Raw genomic sequence first — 20,150 nt, 5'->3', positions numbered from 1 at the left:
CCTCTTTGTGGTCATTTTGTCATGTTTTGTGGCTCACGTGTTGATTCTCGCTCTGACAGCTTCATATTTCCTCCTGGTGGTTTTATGCCTGTTTGGGTTGTTTTGGAAGTTTTGCAGTGTTTATTTTTTATTTTTTGCTTTTTTATTTGTGTTATTTTTCTTTGTGTTCCTCTTTAGGAAAGAGGACGAGTCATTTCAGTCAAGAATGAACTGCTTGTATTCCTCCCCGTGGCCGATTTGATCTGCTTGTTGCACTTTTGTGTCTTTTTGATCATTTTCTAATAATTCTTCATCTTTCTGATCCTTTTAGTTTTCTTTCGAGGAGTCCTGCATGTCTTTGTGAGCCCTCGCTATCTTTTTTTGTGCAGTTCAACATCTCTTTGTGCTGTTTTTATGCCTGTTGTCACGTTTCGTAGATCGGACTCACGCGCAGACCACTAGTGTCTTCAAAAGGTGCATTTATTTACAGTGTTTCCTACAGTGGAATTCATATATATACATAATAGTGTCCAAAGAAAAAGGTGCCGGGGTTCCAGGGTCCAGGAGTGAAAGAGGCAGGAGTCCAGGAAGGGAAAGTTTCCATTCAGTCCTAGCACATCTCCTCTCCTTTATCTCTCTTGCTCCCGTTCAGTCGCCAGGCACAGGGGAAGAACAAGTCCAGAGGCAATCTATGCACAGGCAGAAAAAAACCATTAGTCTCCTGGTTCAGACATGCTCATAAACTGATTCTACAAAATACAGGACGACTGACGCTGATGACTCAACGATCCAGCGACGAGTAGAGCAGACTCGCCCTCTTAAGAAGGGTTCCAATCTTTCATGATCAGCGACAGATGTGCTGATCACCTCCAGGTGCGTAGGCCAGGGGCAGGAGCCCATACTGAGCTCCGCCCCGGCAGGAGAAAGAGAGAATGGAAGAGGGCGAGAGAGAAAGGGAGAGCAGAGGTGAGAGAGAAAGGTAAACAAAACAAAACACCTGACGGCTGTCAGCTGACGAGGGGCGGAGACCATGACACCTGTGGTCCTTTTGCAGGTCGGGGTGTGCTGTTAGTGTTCTGCATTTTCAATAAACTTGACGACAGAGCAGGAGCAAAGACATCATGTTGCTGTTTCCCGATCACGTATGCAGCTGCCTGGAAGGTGTTTCTGCACACATGTGTATTATGTAAGATGATAATTTCCTGCGTGCTGATGCAGGGTGTCTCACTGTGGAAATACCTGAGGGCTCTGCCTGATTATTAATATTCAAATAACTGAAGCTACAAACTCAGTTTCACCACCTACGCTGTCATTCAGATGTTCGTGTCACCTCCGTTCAATGAGCGCTCATTTGTATTTTCATTATGAGACGCATGAGCCTGTGGATCTGCAGGAGCTCCTGTGTTTGTCCTGGTGGGATTAAACCTGATCTGTGCTGAGACACAAGCTGGGAGAACTGGGACCTTTTTGGTTCTTTATGAATGGACAGCGAGGTTAATCCTCCAAAAACACTGAAGAAAATTTAATGCTGAGATAAAAGTCCGTCCTCTAGAAATGACGTTTCTAACGTAACCTTTGTGCTAGCTGACTAGACAGGAGGATTACTGTTGTGCTCCATGTTATAATTAGAGAAGCTCTGTATGATACTGGATCTTAGCCAGCTCCTCTCCTGATTGGCTGCTCTTCACTAACAGCAGGAGGGCGGAGTTTCCATGTGTCTGACATGACAGCATAGGGGAAATTTCCCCTCGGTGACTTTGTACTGTGACCAAGAGTAGAAAAAAATGATTAGCTGCAGAACCTCCTGAGTTGAAACTTTGGAAATGTGATATGAGCACTGACCAACAGGAGCTCTTTACATGAATACGGCCATGAATATACAGACGAGGGGAAACCCTGATCTCTGAAAGTGTGCTGAGGACATGGACACAGCTCCCCCTCTGGAAAGATCTGAAAGATCAGACTCCTGCAGCTCCTAATAAAGATAAAGAGTTCTAAAGCTGGTTCATTGACGGGGAGTAACCCACGCTGCTCTCTGAATCCACGGCTGAACGTTGAGCCTAAACCTCTTTTAAACGTTCCTGTCTTTGTGAAAACGGAAACCACGGCTCTGGTTTTGTCAGTTTGTCACTGGGACGGTCAACAGTTCTTACTTTTAAATATCACAAACTGTGATCAAGTCAACACTTTGTTCTTCCTCTGCTGCACTTGAGTCGTATGAAGTAGAAAAGTCGCCCAGTTTGCTTGGAGACCTAAAAGTGTTTATTCCAGCCGGACCTGACGACCTGAACTGGGTCGTGAACTGGTCTGATTACTGGGATCCTGGGTCACAGAATCGCTTACCCACATCTGTGTCACGCAGAAGCTGAGAGCTCACCAACTGCATCAGGTAAAACCGTGCAGACAGTGAGTCTGTGAGTTATTTCAGAAAAGTGCACGATGAGCAAAATGGACACATAATTTTAGCTCCACAACGATGTACACCAAATAATTCAAGTAATGGATTTTTATGTAGCAACTCAAAGCTATGGAACATGAATGGACAGAGTAAAAACTTTGGAGTTCGGATTTGGAAAAGATGTCCCAGCGTTTTTCATTTCTGTTAGCAAGTCCGGCGCTTTGTGAGACTTCTCACTTTTTGCAGCTGGAACACGTTTTTCATCAGGCTGAGCGACGCAGCCTTTTGGAAATCGAAGGATTGCTTCTGCTCCGCGTCACCCTTTGTTCAAACAGCGCATGCATGAAGGAGTCGCAGGATGGGAAACAAAATGAACCGTTGGTCCTCAGATCGCGTGCCGATGTGGGAACATTCTGACGTTTAGAGAACCGAAGCAAAAGTACCGCAGATCATAAACACTCGTCTTCAAAACAGGTTGGTTCTCTCAGCTAAGCTGCGAAAAGATCCTTTACCTGAAGAGTTTCACTTTCAGGTTTAATAAAGGTTTGGAAAGGAAACCTTGCACGGCCTAAAATTCAGTGACCGTCTTCATTATCATGAGAAAACAAATCCTAAAAACCGTAAGATGCTCAGACAAGTTGTGAATCGTTTGCATTCCTGCACTGCTGTAGTCATGCAGAGTTACAACATCTGCTCCCTTTTAGCCACATGCTGATGAACATTTTCATTCCTGACCCAACTTATTACATCGTTTCCACATAATTACAGAGCAAACAGGCCAGAGAGCGATTCAGAACCTGCCCGAGAAGTTTTTATGTTTTTGTCGTGTATCAAAGGTTAGTTATCGTTTCTAAGTAGGTCGGCTGGTGCACAGCAGAACACCGCCTTAACCTACCCTACCTGCAGGGCATCACCTTCTCTTGTGCTCACCTGCCAGCTCCATCACACCTACAGCACACTACTGTATCTTAAACCTGATTTAGTCTGCAGGGTGACGTGCCTTCATCCTGCTGCAAGCTTCACTTTTTGTTTATTTTTATCGTCATGTTTCTGAAAACCACCCGTCAGCAGAGCTTCCCACCAGCGACTGTTTTATACAATTCCAGTCGTCAGTCTGACAATGGACCAATGGCAGGAGACCACATTTTAATAAAATACATTTGCCTTCAAAGTCAAAGCTGGCCTCATTCTGAAACCAACACATTTCAAGAGACACAACTTTTACTTTGAAGGTGAACACTGTGTTTGCATAGCACCGTTTCCCATCCGCTCAGCGAGTAGTTGGCGAGTGTTTGCAGACAAGTCGGCGTCTTCCATACACGCTACGGACAACTGTGACAACCTGCTACCAACCAAAGTGCAGGAGGGCTTTTAGCACGAGCAGTTTCACCTGGAAACAGCAAATAACCTTCAGCAACCAATCTGTTCGGGAATTCACATTTAATCGGTCACTAACTGATCTCCAGGCCCGAGGGTTCAGTTATTGTCCACCGCTTTGTTCAAATAACATTTTTGGTCATTTGGAACATCAACAATAAAAGTCTCTCAACAGTTAAACTGCGCGAGAGCTGCCGGCGACATGGTGGATGGTAAGCGGTTGGTTCTGTGGTCTTTAGTGGTCCTTCAGTGGTTTCCTGGGTTCTCTGGGTGATTCAGGTCTCACTGGGATCTGTTCACACAAGTAGCTAACGTGATGTCATCGCTGCTTAGTGAAGTCCGGTTTTTGAAGCTTTTAGTTAAATATTTACGCAGCTGCCATCTGACCTTGTACAAACCGAAAGAAGAACTCAGGAGTTTTGCAGCCAAACAGATGAACAGATGAAGTCTGTGTTCTGATCTTCTGGGCGATCTGAGTGGAGATCAGTTCATGTTGATTTAATTTAAAATATAATATTCAGTCTTCAATAACGCACCAAAGCTTTCAGGTCTCTCCGTCTAGTGCTCGGAACATTTGGGGGTTATTTTCAAGCATTTGGACACAAACATTAATTATTCATCAAACACCAGCTGCAGAAAACGGATGAAGCATTTCTAAATCTCTCTGATCAGCACCTGGATATTTAGGTGAGGGCTGCAGGCTGCGCTCATCCAGCCGTCTGCTAAGTGACATAATCACGTCTTTCGTGGCGCCATCTTTTATTTGGCGTGGCAGCAGTCAGACGGGGGTGTTTGCTTACAGCTTAATAAGTGCTTCATTACTGTGATCACATTAACACTGCCTGGACATTTTTAACACACAGGTATTCATGAAGAGCTCAGCTTGTTTATCCGGTTCTGTCTTCCCTTTCTTTTCTGTCCCGCCGTCGTTCACGGAGATTATACCTCACAAGTGCGTTTGCTGACTCATACGAGGATCATCAGCTGGCTCTTTCTTCTTCTTTCTGCTGAGATGTAAAGGTCACTTCTTCCTCTCCGGCTCTGTCTCTTCTTTGGAGGTTTATTATCAGCCTCATCACGTGTCTGTCCGTCTGTCTGTCAGAACAAGCAGGCTGACTTTTGTGAAAGAGAGCTGAAGCAAAGCAGAAGAAAGAACTCATTCAGGTTTACTGCAGAGCGCGCTCTTTAAAATTTCCCAGCTAAGGCAGTGGCTTTGAAAGAGGATGCTTTGTCCATGTGAAAGATGGATATACGCTCCTGCTCTGGAGTCCTCATTTTGAAGTCTGGTTGGTTTTTTCGTTTCACCATGCAACTTTCTTCGAGCCACGAAATAATGTTAGCTAGCTTGGTTAGCGATACTGTATGGGAGCCTTACAGAGACAGAGATACCTTCTGATCAGTGCTCAGTATCACCCAATTAAAATCCTTCAGTTCATCAAACTGGAGTTCGGGTCTGTTGGACGGTCTGTTGGTACAGTAACCTCACAGCAGCCATATTATTGGTCACATGACGTCATTAAAAATGCTCCAACAGCACAAACACAGTTCAGGGACAGTTAGCTGAGTTGAAGCCTAGAAGGCAGCTAGCAGCTACAGCCACCTGTGTCACCACACACCTATCAATCAAAGAGGCCACACCCCTAAGTTTAAACTTTATTAAGTCCAAATAAAACAAAATATAAAATATATTTATCCCAAAAGTTGGTAAAATATTCCATAATTCAAATAAATAAAATGAAAAAAAAATTAGACACAGCTTCTGAAAGTAAAGGTAGCACCAAGTACATTGTGCAATATTTTGGTCTCATTGGAATCACCATCCCCACCCTAAATGACCATAGCCCCTCCACCCTTATTTTCTTTATTATATAACTTGTATACAGCCCCACAATGTTTCTGTTTCAATGTTTCCTATGCATACAACATGTATATAGTTCACTCACACATATATGTATACATATATATATTTTCCCCTCTTTACTTTTCCACCTTTCTGGTCCAGCTACCCAATTTCACTGTGCAAGAAACTGCACATTGACAATAAAACTCTCTATGTCCTTGCACCTGCAATCTTTTAAATGGCCACAGGGGGCGGTATCTGTAGCTGGAAAAGCAGCTGTCTGCCCTGACCACCTTCCTGATGAGTTTATAGGCTCAGTGACTCATCTGGTCAGAAAGGCGTTGTATCCACGGTTTGTTCGCTGGCTCATGAAAATCCACTTTCACAGTTAAATCCACTCCTTTCTCTTCAACAGCTCGTTTCAAAACAGCAAGACATCGACGCTGAACGCTCAGCTCGAGGTTTCAGAACGTCCCAACTAGCGAGTGACGTCACAGTTGCAACGTCCACCTTTAACACTGTTTACATTAAAATCTAGACATGTTGCAATAAAGAGGTTAACATGCACACATGTATGGAAACAAACAGTCTTTGTATCAGGCTGTAAACGTGTTTCTCTGTGCTGTAAAGTTTCACAAGTTTAAAACGGGAGTCTATGGCGACTGACTCACTGCTGAAGCCTCTGCTGGGCGTTAGAGGAACTGCAGATTTTGATGTGTTTTTCAGCCATGTCAGCGAGCACTTGTTTACAGTCAGGTGATGGTTTCAGTGACTTGTCTCCAACACTGTGGTGATGAGCTGTCCACTACTCTGACTCTGACTAAAGTACACAAAAACATTTCAAGAATATCGTTTTCTTGAAATGTAAACTGTAAAATAATATGTAAGCGAGAAAGTGGTGTTAATGTTTGGGAAAATAAATGTTTGATTTGATTTGTGGCGTCGTGTACAAAGCAGCTTTGTTTCAGTCGCGTCGCTGTCATTCCTTTTTATTGTGTGTTTCTGGGTTTCTTTGTTTATGAAGCTGAATAATAACTACATGAAATACTGTAACATGCACTATTCATGAGTTCGGTTTCAGACACTTGTGTCACTGTGGCTTTTACTCACACCATCCTTCTGAGACTTGAAGTCCCAACAGTGGATCTGTTGTGAAGTTTATTTTAATTTCAACCTTTAATTTTGGCCTTTTTCTTTTGTTACAAGGAACAAATTGTCTTTTGACAAAGCTCGAGTCTCACACTCTGCGGCACGAGCTGGGACCTTTCGCTGCCAGCGAGCTTTCATCAATGCTGTTCTGTCAGAGTGTCGGAGCTGTGGGCGGACGAACACTGTGAAAGTCTGTCAGCGCTCGAGCAGGAGACGCTCACTGTAAAACACTGACGGTGCTCTGCCGGGAACATTCCCTCGAAGATCACACAGAAACGAGAGTTAGTAATTATAGACGGAGCTGACATGTTGGGGAAAGAGCTCACGTGCTGATGTACTTCCTGTGTTCTCGGGTTCCTCGTCTTCCCAGGTTCACATGGAAAATACAGCAGGCAGCCTGAAAAACTTTTGCAGCTTTGTCCCACTAAAACATACACAGGTATAAAGAGGGACATACTGAAGCCTCGACATTAGCATTTCAGCTAACAGCCTGTTGATGAAATAAAATGCTAGAGTCTCATCATTTTAGTAAAGATTCCATTAAACGTGCTCCAAACGGTGCCAACACAGCAGAGAGGGTGAGTTTAATGAGCTGAAGTCCTGGAGGGAAGCCCAGCTGACATCACTTCCTGCTTCCTGTGTACAGACACCTGTTGGTGAAAGTGGCCACACCCCTAACTTCAGTATCCATGTGGATCAAAAAATTCATCCTCCTACATTAAACTTTTAATGCATTTTAACAGGGGAGTCTATACCTGTGTCCTAAAACCTCAGCTGCATCCTTCAAAGGCCGCATTTGTAGACCGATTACGTCACAGCCAATTCAAAAGCTACTCCAAACGCAGCTGACAAATGCGTCCTTCATTTCCCCGAATTTGAAGGATGGGTCGGGTGTGTCCTTCGTGGCCCAATCTATCCCAGAATTCATAGCGTGGAATTCCTAGGAAGCAGCTACTTAATTTGAATATTACTCTTATTACTCTTTCTGGGTCACAAAATAAACTTTTAAGATATTTTCAGGCAAGAATGTAGCTGTGTAAACTTCAAATATCTGCTCGGTTTATCAAGACATCACATATTTGCAAAAGTGCTCTGATGTTTTCGGAGACGTCTGTTATCTACCCAACACGATCTGATATCGTCGTGTTGGTGTTGTTCCCAGATCATCATACTAAATGTTGTTCCAGGATCAACATTGCAAGTGACCAATCACAATGTTGTTAGGGGTGCAACGATACTCGTATCGATATTGAACCGTTCGATACAGTGCTTTCGGTTCGGTACGCATATATATCAAACAATACAAAATTTTTAATTTATTTTATCAACTTTTCTTCTGACGATGCTGTCTGTGTTGAGAGCTCAGTGGATCTGCGTTCGACTTATCCGCCTAGGCTGCACTGTCGAGCGCAGATCCACTGAGCACAGCGCAAGCTAGCAAGACAGAAGCTAAGCTCGTTGCAACATGGCAAATTGAACCTCCCCCACCTTATTCAGATCTGGCGTTTGGAACTATTTTGGTGTTCATGTGACGTATGACCCTGAAGGTAAGCGAGTCATGGACTAAAGTAAAACAGTATGTTGGATGTGCCACGCAATGCTCAATTACATGGGTGGGAACTAGTGTGTTAGCGCAGTTAGCTCATTAACGTGTTGACGCCGTCCAGCCCCACGCACGGGGCGATCTGCGATAGCTCGTTAACGAAGATTTGCCGTGTTGTGGCGTTAACGTCATTTCAGATTAACGCTGACAGCACTAGTGGGAACACAACGAATATGACTGCACATTTACACCGACATCATCCTAGTGCAAAGACAAGTGGAAGCAGACAAAAAGAACAAGCACGCATGCTACAAACTTTACCCGAGTCATTTAGACAGCCGTTAGCACAGGATTCTCCTTATGGGGACCTGATATGTTTAATATGCTGCTGAGAATATAGCCCAGAAGAAGCGTATAGTATAGTTAAAATATATATTTATAATTTTAATAAATGACAAATTAAAAAAGCATGAACATTTTTTTGTATCGAAAAAATATCGAACCGTGACACCAAAGTATTGAACCGAACCATCCATCCATCCATTCGCTTATCCTTTTCAGGGTCGCGGGAGCCTATCCCAGCTGTCATAGGGCGAAAGGCGGGGTACGCCCTGGACAGGTCACCAGTCTGTCGCAGGGCCAACACACAGGGACAGACAACCACTCACACTCACTCGCACATTCACACCTAGTGACAATCTGGATTAATCAATTAACCTATCCCCACAAGCTGCATGTCTTTGGACGGTGGGAGGAAGCCGGAGTACCCGGAGAGAACCCACGCAAACACGGGGAGAACATGCAAACTCCACACAGAAAGACCCCGGCCTGATGGTGGAATTGAACTCAGGACCTTCTTGCTGTGCGGCAACAGTGCTAACCACCGTGCTGCCCCAGAACCGAACCAAACAATGAATTTTGTGTATCGTTGCACATCTAAATGTTGTGACGTCATACTTTTGCGACTTCGTGAAAAACCGGCGTAAAACAAAAAACTGTACTTAAGCTGCGAGAAACCGCCTCTGTCCGCCGATCAACGGACCCTGACCTTGACCCTAACCCTAACCCTTTAATAAACGGTAAGCAGAACTGATATTGTCCTTGCAACACTGGAATTTCATAAATGCACGAATGGCTTGGCGCGCAAAAGAATAACGTCACAACAGTGTAATTGGTCACTTGCAATGTTGAACCTGGAACAACATTTTCATGATGATCTGGGAACAACACCAACACGACGATATCAGATCATCCCTGTTACCCACCAGCTCGATAGCTAGCCGGGGGTTCGAGGGTCACTAGAGCCGCCGAGAACAGGGAACTCCCGTCACATCACTTTCAGACCCCTGTGGTCTTTCGATACTCAGGTTAAACATGATATACAAGTCACTTAGATAACTTTACTCACAAAACCGGAGCAAATCGGTTTGGCTGAGATCAAAGTTAATAGTTTAGATTCGATTAGATAAAATAAAACTTTATTAATCCCTCGGGTGGGTTCCTCCAGGGTTTTCACACAGCTGAAGAAAACTGACTAAACAGAAGTGTGAGATGGTCTAGAATTTACTCCAGTGTCCTGATATATTTTAGATAGCAAGGAGCAGACAGCTGAGTTTATTAAACTCAACAGAGACAGCGGTGACGCGAATCTGAAGGCTAGACCGTCCCATTTCACAGCCGCTCACTTCCGGCCTTCCCAGTCTTCGAAGGACCTGACCCATGTAGACCACGAAGGCCGGGTCCTCTGAGGGATGCGGCCTAGGTTTTGGGACACAGCTTATGAGGACTGACTCACTGCAGGAGCCTGCAGCCTCTGGTGGATATTTGGGGAACTGCAGGTTTTGGAACATTTTTTTTTCCACTTGGCGCTGCCTCTTGTTTGAAAATGCTCAGAAAACTCACCTGTTAATAAATCATTCTGAAACTAAGAACAATAGATAGTTATAGCCTTTAAGGGAAAGTCTCCGGCCTTTAAAAAAGCTCAGGACAGTCATTTTGTAACTCGCTCTCTCGATTACTTAAAGCTTTATGTTTAAAGTGAAATAAAAAAGAAACTTTTTGGACTGTTTGAAAAAAGAGCGAGTGGGAGGTTTACACAGACATGAGACCAACCTCTGTCAGAAAAACAGAAGGGTTAAACTTGACACCTCAGAATTTCCTTTAGACATCGAGGTGTTAGTTATCACACAAAGCACTGCTTTTATTGGCAAATAGTATCGTTGCCACTAGATACAAGTCCAGTTTGTGAACGTCACAACCTGAGCTGATTAAAACACTTAAACTGTCTGTTATTATGCAACGATCATCAGTGATTCTGTGTTATGCACAGTGCAGGAACTCTGCCTGTGTGGTGGAACGAAGCAGCACACGAACGTCGCTGCGAACGCACACTGTGGGTGTTAATGGCTGTTCCCAAATGAGTGTGAATGAGGGAGTGTGTGAACCCCCCCTCCCTCTGCTTCAGCACTGACAGCCAGCAAATTACTGTAAGAATATTTCCTCATATAGCCTCTCTGAACTAAAGAGGAAGACGCGGCGTTCATTACTGCCCACTGAAAAGCTCAGCAGCAGGAAATCCGTCTGTTATTGATGATATTTCAGATTTCTGATGTTTGTCTGAGACTCTGAGCTGGTGATGGTTAGTTTGTACCATTAGCTGATAAAGTTAGTAAATATAAAAACGTTCAGATAAGTTAACAGACCAGCCCTCGACATGGCTGTGTGTGACAGCTGGCTAACTCTAGCCTCAGTAAAGAGTTCACGGGGTCGGATCTCTCCATGAATCGAGTGCCCTGCTGATGCTGACTGTAAGGACTTCATTACATATAAGAGACTTTTTATTTGAGTACCTCCAAGTCTGAGGCTGTGCTTCCAGGGGAGGAAACTGTGGACTGCTCTCTCTTGGTTTGGGTAGAGTTCTTTAACAGTTGAACGTTAAACATTTACCTGTTTAATGTTCCAACCCTGACCAGTGGTCATGATGAAAAGAACAGGAACACAGGTTTAAACCCCGTCAGGTGTTTGGATGTCAGCCTTAAAGCCCCACCGTGGGACTGGATTGATTGCTACGTTATCAACACCCACATCCATTTATGCTCGCTGCAACATTCTCCTGAACCATAGGTGTCGCCACTCAGACAATGCCAACACATCAGCAGTTATACAAAAGAAGAAGTCAAACTTGCAGATTTCTTTCATGTTTTTTTCACAAAGTCTGGTCTTTTCAAAATGCTGCAGCATCTCTCTCTGTGAAATCTGCGACTCTGTGAGCTTCTGTGCTGATATGTCATTAAAACGGCGGTAAAACCAACAGAATCACGCACACAACCACGCCGTGGTGTCGGCAGCACAATGTTCAGGTTACAAAAATTGAGAGGCGCGAGACCGGCGGAAATGACAGCGGATGTAAACTCTGGAGCAGAGGTGAGGCTCTGAGACACTGGAGTGAGCTTTAGTCTCACATCCTTTGGATTTTCAGAAACTTTGACCCACAGAAATCTGTCCGCAGGTCGTTAGAGGCAACCGAGAGACCCAGGGCGTATACAACAAGAGCTCCCATCAGCCTCTGGAAGTCACGGCTCCGCCTCCTGAAAACTTTCTCGAGAAAATTTGAGAGATTATCTGGCTTCACACATTCTCAGCTACATCTTCATCTTCACAGAAGATGCTGCTGCGCTCGCCACCAAATACTCCAATAATCTAGAATAAACAGGCTCCTGGGTTTGGGCTTCATCTTGTTTAGACAACACTGCCACCACCAGGTCAAAGTGGAACACACTACATGGTGTTGTATGCTAGCTAATGCTCTGAACGCTGAGATGAAAACATAAAAAACAAAGTTTTTATGTTTTTTTGAAACAATGTCAAAAACAAACTGATTATAGAAAAACTATTAACTATTAATTAGACAAAACGCATGAATTAATGGGCGTTACATCATCCGGAGGTGTGTGTTTAAAGGATAAGAGACGTGATTGTTAATAAATCTCTAATCCCTCTGAAATGTTGCCCAGTCTGTTTCTAACAAAGAGCTTTGGAAGAGCCGCCTTCACATCCACATTGTTCCTGCCTCAGTGTTTCACTCTCATGCTCACGCTGTCTCAGCCACAGTGTCAGAGTCGCTGCCTCGGTCTTTTCTTTATGTAACTCTGACTCCAGCGTGACGTCTGGGAGTTTTCCTTTTGGTGCAAAGGTTTGTGAGGATCCCTCGTACCTGCACTGCAACATCAACACTCAGTTTTCCAAAAGAATTCCTGCTTCTCACAGCAGAGTCGGGTTACACCACACCGTGTGTGTGTGTGTTTAAGTAATAACTTCAATTATTGTGGCGAGGATGTGAAGCTGTTAGCGTGTTAGCATAGTAGTTACACAGTGAAAGGTCTGTTTAGAGTGGAACGTTAAACGTTGCATCCTGTGGACTGAATTGTGCCGAGGACGCTGCTCTAGTGTCGCTCCTGCAAAGTGTCTATTTCAAACTGACTAAAGAAGAAGACCAGTTTAAAATTCCCAGGAATCCGTTTTTAGGAAGCATCTTCAACTTTGTTATGAAAAGTCGGGATCTTCAGATTCAGGAAGCCAGTTCAATGATTTAGATAAAGTACTTTTCAGACAGACGACACTGAAGCTCTTCCAGCTCGTCAAAGGTTGTGTGGTGATAATGTGATAGTGATAATATAGAGACAGGAACATTAAAACAATGTGGAGGGATGTTAGCGAACGTCTCATTCGGGGTTTCATAGATATGCTGGTGATGCAAACCTGAGGAGGAACATTTACTGCTTTACAGTTTACATGTCTACAGCCTGATACAAAAACACAGTTTTTCCCTCTTCAGTAACAATAGTCTAATTTAAATGCACATATCTGACCAATAATATGGCTGCTGAGCAGGTAACCGTGCCAACAGACAACAAGCCTGAGCTCCAGTTTTGGTGACTTAAACTCTGGGAAGTTAGCTAGCTAGCTAATAACTTGAGCATCTCGTGAAAAACCAACATTGGGGGAGCCAAGAGGGTCAAATTTGAAAAAAATGGATGATGTCATATTGTCTATATCCATCTTTGATATACAGTCTAAGGTTTAAATCATATGTTTAAAGGCAGAGTAAAAGTCCGAGAATCAAAACTCAGGAGCTAGAACAGGAAGAAAAAAAGAAAAGGTCTCCTCTACCTGGTCCTTTAAGCTGCATTGATCCATCACAGATTTTCTATTTATAAAGTTAATCTAAAGAAAGAAAAATGGTCTAAATCTGTAAAGTATGAATAGCATAACATACTGGAAATACTTTAGTGGATGCCTCTTTGTGTCCGTGTACATTTATTTAGAATAACATATTTTTAGAAATACACGGGAAAGACGAGGACAGTGACAACGCCGTGTGGTTCAGGTTTGCATAAAAACTGGAAACTGCGATGATAAGATTCCTGGAAATAGTCGGGCTCACGACTCCACAGGCAGCAGCACTTTATTCAAATATAAAAATCATGAGATTTAGACATTCTGCAGAGTACTTTGATGAAACATCTTCCATCATGCTTTCCAAATGTGTTGTTATAATGCACATGTGTGTTTTCAGCCAGCACAAACGTCTCTCACCTGTGCTGAGCATTAGCTGCAGCTTCTGTCTGTTTTGCCTGCAGCTCTTTGTACAACCAGAGAAATTGTGCAGACGCAGCAGTTCCCAGAATTTAACTTTCATTCGAAGTGACGTGAGCACAAAGAGGAGCTGCACCTCAGACATTCAAGAATACGCTCTAAAAACCTGATATGCGGAGTTCAGTCTGTTCTTATTGTTTTGGGCTTCAAATGCCTTAAGCTCACATTAAGCGCTTTATTAAAACTGATAAAACGGTTCTGTGTCAGGCCTCCTTTTTCCGTTAGACGCTTTGATGGTAGAAACATTCCTCCAGGAGTGTCCAACTCCAGGCCTTGAGGTCCGGCAGGTTTTAGATGTGTCCTTGATCCAGCACAGCTGATTTAAATGGCTCAACGACCTCTTCAACATGTCTTGAAGTTCTCCAGAGACCTGGTAAGTTTTCTGTTTAATGAAAGTTACATCCTGTTAATCTCATTTGTGGTTACTTTGTGTCTGTGCCGCTCCAAATGTTTCCACCTGCGTCTCGTTTTGCAGTCCCTCCTGAGTGTGGAGCTGTGGTCTTTGCTCTACTTCAGATCATCTGTTTGTTGCCTCCTTGACTTTAAGCTTGCAGCCTTGTGTAGCTCCTCTGTCACAGTGCTCCCTTAGTGTTTATCACAGCCTGTGTTTAGTCTCTGTGGGCTGTTCTTGTGTTCCTCGTTTCTTGTCGAGTCACCCTCGCCTCCGTGTTCGTTCATCTCCTGCGTCTTCTTGTCAAGTGCCTGTCTTCTGTTTCCTGTTTTATTTTGATAGTTCCTTGTCCTGTGTTCGTTTTGCTCCCGCTCTCGTCTGGTCAGATTAGTCCCAGCTGTGTTTCCCTCGTGTTTCCTAGTCCCTCATTACTCCCTTGTGTATTTAAACCCTGTGTTTTCCTCTGTCCGTTGTCGCGTCGTACTCCCTCTTTGCTGTGTGTTTCCTCCATGCGCATAGTTATTTCTAGTTCCTTGTTTTAGGTTTTGTTTAAATCTAGTATTGTGTCCAGCAATAAAGCTTCTGTTTTCAGTTAACCTCGCGTGTTTGCGTCCTACATCCTGCCTGCTTATCAAAGCTAATCGTGACACTCTCCTTCTGTTCTTCTCATCTGTTCTATTTGTGAGTTGATTGAAGTTACTTCTACAGTCTCAAAGTGTTTGATGTACCCACGGTGTAGATTTCACCCACAAACATAAATGAACCTGCAGTGTGATTTGAAAGATGGAACAAGGCTGAAGAAATGAGACGTCAGTGTTCATGCGTGGCCATAAAAGGAAGCAAACGGTCTGCATCACCCTCACAGTTTGACCCTACGCCGTAAACTGAGAAATCTGACTCTTTGTTGCTCCTCAGTAACTGTGATTGGTCTGTTTGGCCGTAACATATTGTAAACGGTAGATTACAAATTAATTATTATTGACATTATTTGTTTAATTGTTGTAATTGTTCGTAGCTTCTTAACAATGTAATGTTGGTGTAAGGGGGAGGAGCTAAACTGAGTCCAGGAAGAACACTGTGGAGCTGGAAATGAGGTAAGCGCTCACAGGTAATTTCATAGTTTCCTGAAGTTAATAAAAACAATATGATGTCTGGGAACCAGCTGACTTCTGTGGAATGTGTTTTCTTATTGAGCTGGTAGGACAGGTTCACCTGGTGTCCGTTTAAGAGGACGAGCGACAGCTGCTGGCACAACAATAAAGATGAGCCATCAAAGTGTGGCAGAGTAAAAATGCTCTTGTCGCTCACCGAGCTTATCACCACACATGCGCGTCTGCGTAACGCCAGCAAATAGGCATGCAAACCTTCCTTTACAGGTAAATGTCTGGAGAGGTTGTGAGTCACTGCCAGCTAAAAGTTTAAAGGTCACAGAAGTCGTTCAGCAGCGTCACACAAGATTCATCTATGGCTGCTTTACATACCACACAGCTGCTCCTGGGTTTGTGAGGACGGTGAATCACACGTCACTCTTTGATTTCATTTTGAAAACATTTCTTATTTTTTCTTTTGTTCTTTTTCTAAGCAAACTGAAAGTTCAGTGAATTTATTGAGGAAATAATCACATTTATTCCTCGTTACAAGGAACTCTATCCCAGAGTTACCAGCATCTCGTGTAAGGTTCAGTCCACAGAGACGCACTCTTGGTTTCCATCTGTTTGTTTTAATGGACTCTTTAATCCTGTGTACTTTCAAAATTCAAATTGTTACTTTTTTTTCCAACATTCAGATTTTCTCAGAATTTGAAGTTTTTTGTTAAAACTGATTTCTGTGGAAGAACTTCACCAAGTCATCATCCTACTGACTCAAATGAACGAGCAGCCACGTGGCCTGATGCGCGTTAAAGGAGGTTTGATTAAAGTTGCTCAATTTTATACGTTTATTTTTTTTGTTTTTCTGACAGCTTTTTCTTATTTTCAGTCACTTTTTGTTTACCTGATATAATTGTTTCTATATTCATTTTGTTTTTTTGCAACTGTTGCTTTAATTGTTGTTTCCAATTTTTTATGAACTTGTGTTTCAAAACAAACAAATAACCTTGAACGTTGAGTTGGCGTGTGGATAAAAGGAAATGTTTTTGGAAATTAGATTTTCGTTTTCTTTTTTCATGTGATAACTTTTCGTATCTTCAATCAGCACAATAAAGAAGAAAAACCTGACTGCTGATTCACGAACGTATCACTAATAAAGATACTGTACTCGTGAAAATGTGTTGATGTGTGCTTTATGTTACTGGAAGCCAGTCCTTCCACTTCCTCTGCTGCTCGGCTGGTAATGTTTGTCACATCGTTCCATTTTTTTTTTTCCCTATTTAGCTGCCGAGGCCGGTGCCGACCTCTCAGCGCCTGTGACTCAGTGGTTTCAGCCTAACGTTCATAAAACATGTGAGCCTCCAACTTGTTTCCATTATGATTTCTGGACTTTACTGTGACTCAGGCACAGCGACTTCCCTGCTGACTCACCTGAGTCATGAGGTGACTGTGTGTAAACAGGTGCGTCTAACGAGAGTTTTGTTTCCGATGGCAAAAATTCATAATTTCTTACTTTTTAAAAAATAAGTGACAGGAAGGTGATGTGTTGATCCGCGCGATGAACCCATCCAGCACACAGAGGGTTCGTCTGCTCGTCTGACCTTTGCACTGACCTTTGTCTGATGTGAAGCTCAGACCAAAGGTCAGCTTTGAGCTTATAATAAAGAGGTCAAGAAAACATCAAAAACTCAGTCTTAACTTGACATAATTTGACTGAACGTCTGAATGAGCTCAAAGAGAAGATAAAGTTTGGAACTCAGGTTTGAACAGAGCTCCTTCTGTTGCACTGAAACCGGGCTGTGGCCTACTTTCACGGCCTGCAGGCAGAGTGCCAGCTTCAGGTTTATGACTGAGCCGCCTCACACTGCGGTTAATACATCTTTTCTCTCCAGGCTAACCTGTCGGCCCAGTTTGGCTTTTTTCTCCACCTGTCTCATGACCTGGACAGACTGCATGCAAATCAGCCAGTGTTAGTCTGTACAAAGCAGCAGCGTATTTACTTATTCAAATGGTGCAGAGAGATGATGTCAAACAGAACCTCGGGCCTCACGCTGATGTTTGGTTTGAGTATCTTCACCTCCTAGTTGGGCAAACATGAAGTCACGGGGGCCTTCCTCACGGATGTTTACGTCCAGTCGCGGATACAGACTGAGTCATTTGTGCAGGTGGTTGTAAAAGCTTTCTTTCTTCTCTGTGATAAAGAAACGTGAGCGCACAGCGACTGTTTGACCCCATTATGGCAGAAAAATACGCTTTTATTAAACCTGATCCATTCATCATTTCATGTCCCGTTGCCCAGGGGAGCAGAGTCACAGGTGAGCCCTCATTGTGCTCCGACGTCCTGACAGGAACTCGCTTCGTTTCAGAAATCACATACCTGATGAATTTTCTAAAGAGAAACACGGTATGCAAACACTGCTGCTCACTTCTCTGGAAATACGTAAAGTTATAATGAAACTAAAGTTATTGTGTCAGCTTTCAGTTTGCTCTGTCACGTCTCTCAATCCTTCCTCACACAGGTATTTTTTTATTTTTAGAGCACCCTCAAAACAAAGGATAAAATGATGAAATGAGTCATTAAAATGAGATCAAATTTACTCCAGAATGTTCAATGAAAGTATAAAAATAATGCAAAACTCTGTTAAATGACACAAAGCAACAATACAGAGATGGAAAGCAACAACAAAGAGTCTCAGAACAACAAAGTAGGAGATGCAGATCACATCACAGAGAAGCAGAGCATCAACCTTCCAGACACAAATTTTCATGAAACAACAAAAAAAACAACACAAAGATCGCACATTTAGAAAAACACAGAAACGCTCATAATGAAAACTGTAAAAGATAAACAACAAAGTAACAAAAATGAGCAAAATTACACAAAAAACTACCAACAAAATCACAGAATCAGATTTGAAATGACTAAAAAGATAAATGATGTAGACCAGCAGCATTAAAGTGAAGTGTTTGATTCCTCCTCTGCTGTTTTCAGTGAAATCATGAAAAATCACATCAGATAACATATAGATGCCATCTTCACATGTTCAAAGATGATTGTGCCTTTGTTAAGACACAAAGCTCCTATAAGGGATGTGAGGACGCAGCTACCTGGGTACCAGGTGTGTTTATAATCACAAACTGTAGTCAAAAGATGGATGTAGCCTGTCAGAATGAATAAAATGACGTCTCCTTTCCTGCCTCCTTTCCTGCCTCCTTTCCTGCAGGTAATTCGCTTTAATTTCTGATGAATTTTTCAAAAGTAACACGATACCCAAAGACTGCCGCTCAGTTCTCTGGAAGGACCGTGACCTTCTAGAGAAATCATTTCCTTGTTCTCAACTTTTTGTTTCTTTTGTTACATCTGTCAATCGTTCTCCACACAACACATTTTCTATTTGTTTTTAACAACTTAAAAATGTTTGTAATGGGAAATGAAATCACAGGAATGATTGTGCTTAAAAACCAAAATGACTTCAAAGGGTTAAATAAAATCTTAAAACTTTATAACCAAATCACAGGGAAAAGAAGAGTCATTTAAAATAAGGATTAGTTCCTTGCAACACCCACAGAAACGGAACAGCTGCACAATTAATAACAAAATCTCCACAAAATGACAGAAATGTCCTCAAAATGACATAAAGCAACTGCAGATCACTTGGAGTGACTGTAAAAAACATGTTCTAGTGATTCTATACATGCATTTTATTTATTTTTTTGTTATGACTGAAATAAAATAGAAAGAGGCTTCGAAATAACTGCTTCTAAAAGGACAAACACAATCCACAGGTGGGGTTCAGGGACTCCAGTTAGCTGAGCTGAAACCTAGCACACAGCTAGCAGCTAAGGCCACCTGTCAGTTAAAGAGGCCACGCCCCTTTATAACACTTAAAAACTGTTGTTTTGAAGGGGGCGTTATCTGCAGAGCCCAAACTGTTTGTGCATCTGGCTGTAAACATGTTTATTTCTGCTGTAAATGTGTAACATGGGGACTGACTCACTGCTGGAGCCTCTGCTGGACGTCAGAGGAACTGCAGCTTTGGGTACTTGAGGCTTTCATCCTATCAGTTTGTGCATACATCGTGCTGTAAAGCAGCGGTCCCCAACCCCCGGGCCTTGGACCAGTACTGGTCCGTGAGTCGTTTGGTACCGGGCCGCGAGAGTTGAGGCTCAGGTGTGAAATGTCTGGTTTTCAGGGTTTTTATTGGTTTTCAGCGTTATTTTGTTATCGTTTTTATCGTTAACTCGGTTTTCCTGGGTCTTCTCACGTGTGTTATGAATAAATCTTCTTTTTTTCGGTACCGGTACTGGTTTTATTTTGTTGTATTTATCCGCGACACCTTAAAGGCCGGTCCGTGAAAATATTGCTGGGCACAAACCAGTCCATGGCGCAAAAAAGGTTGGGGACCGCTGCTGTAAAGTACACATAATCAGACCGATGCCCTCCCGTAAATCATCACATGTCATGTTTATTGTGCACTCTGCAGAAGGTAAAAGTCTGCAGGGACCTGTGTGAGCTTTCAGGTGAATTGGAGTTTCAGCTTTCATGCAGCAGCTACCTGGGCTGGAGTCTCAGGGGAGCGTTTTCCATTTCACACATCAGTTGTGAGACTGAGAGAAAACAATATTTCCTCTAAGAGGTGTGCACTTCCCACACCAGAGGATGAAGCTTTCCACTGTGAAGGAAATCAACTGGCTGCTGGGAAACTTTATTTAAACTCCTGCTAACAAAA

The sequence above is a fragment of the Aulonocara sp. 'chitande type north' Nkhata Bay genome, linkage group LG5, assembly GCF_057382095.1.
Source record: "Aulonocara sp. 'chitande type north' Nkhata Bay isolate Kocher_YH1m ecotype deep benthic linkage group LG5, A_spYH_male_GT1.1, whole genome shotgun sequence".
In the NCBI taxonomy this organism is placed as follows: domain Eukaryota; kingdom Metazoa; phylum Chordata; class Actinopteri; order Cichliformes; family Cichlidae; genus Aulonocara; species Aulonocara sp. 'chitande type north' Nkhata Bay.
This window is presented reverse-complemented; position numbering follows the sequence as displayed.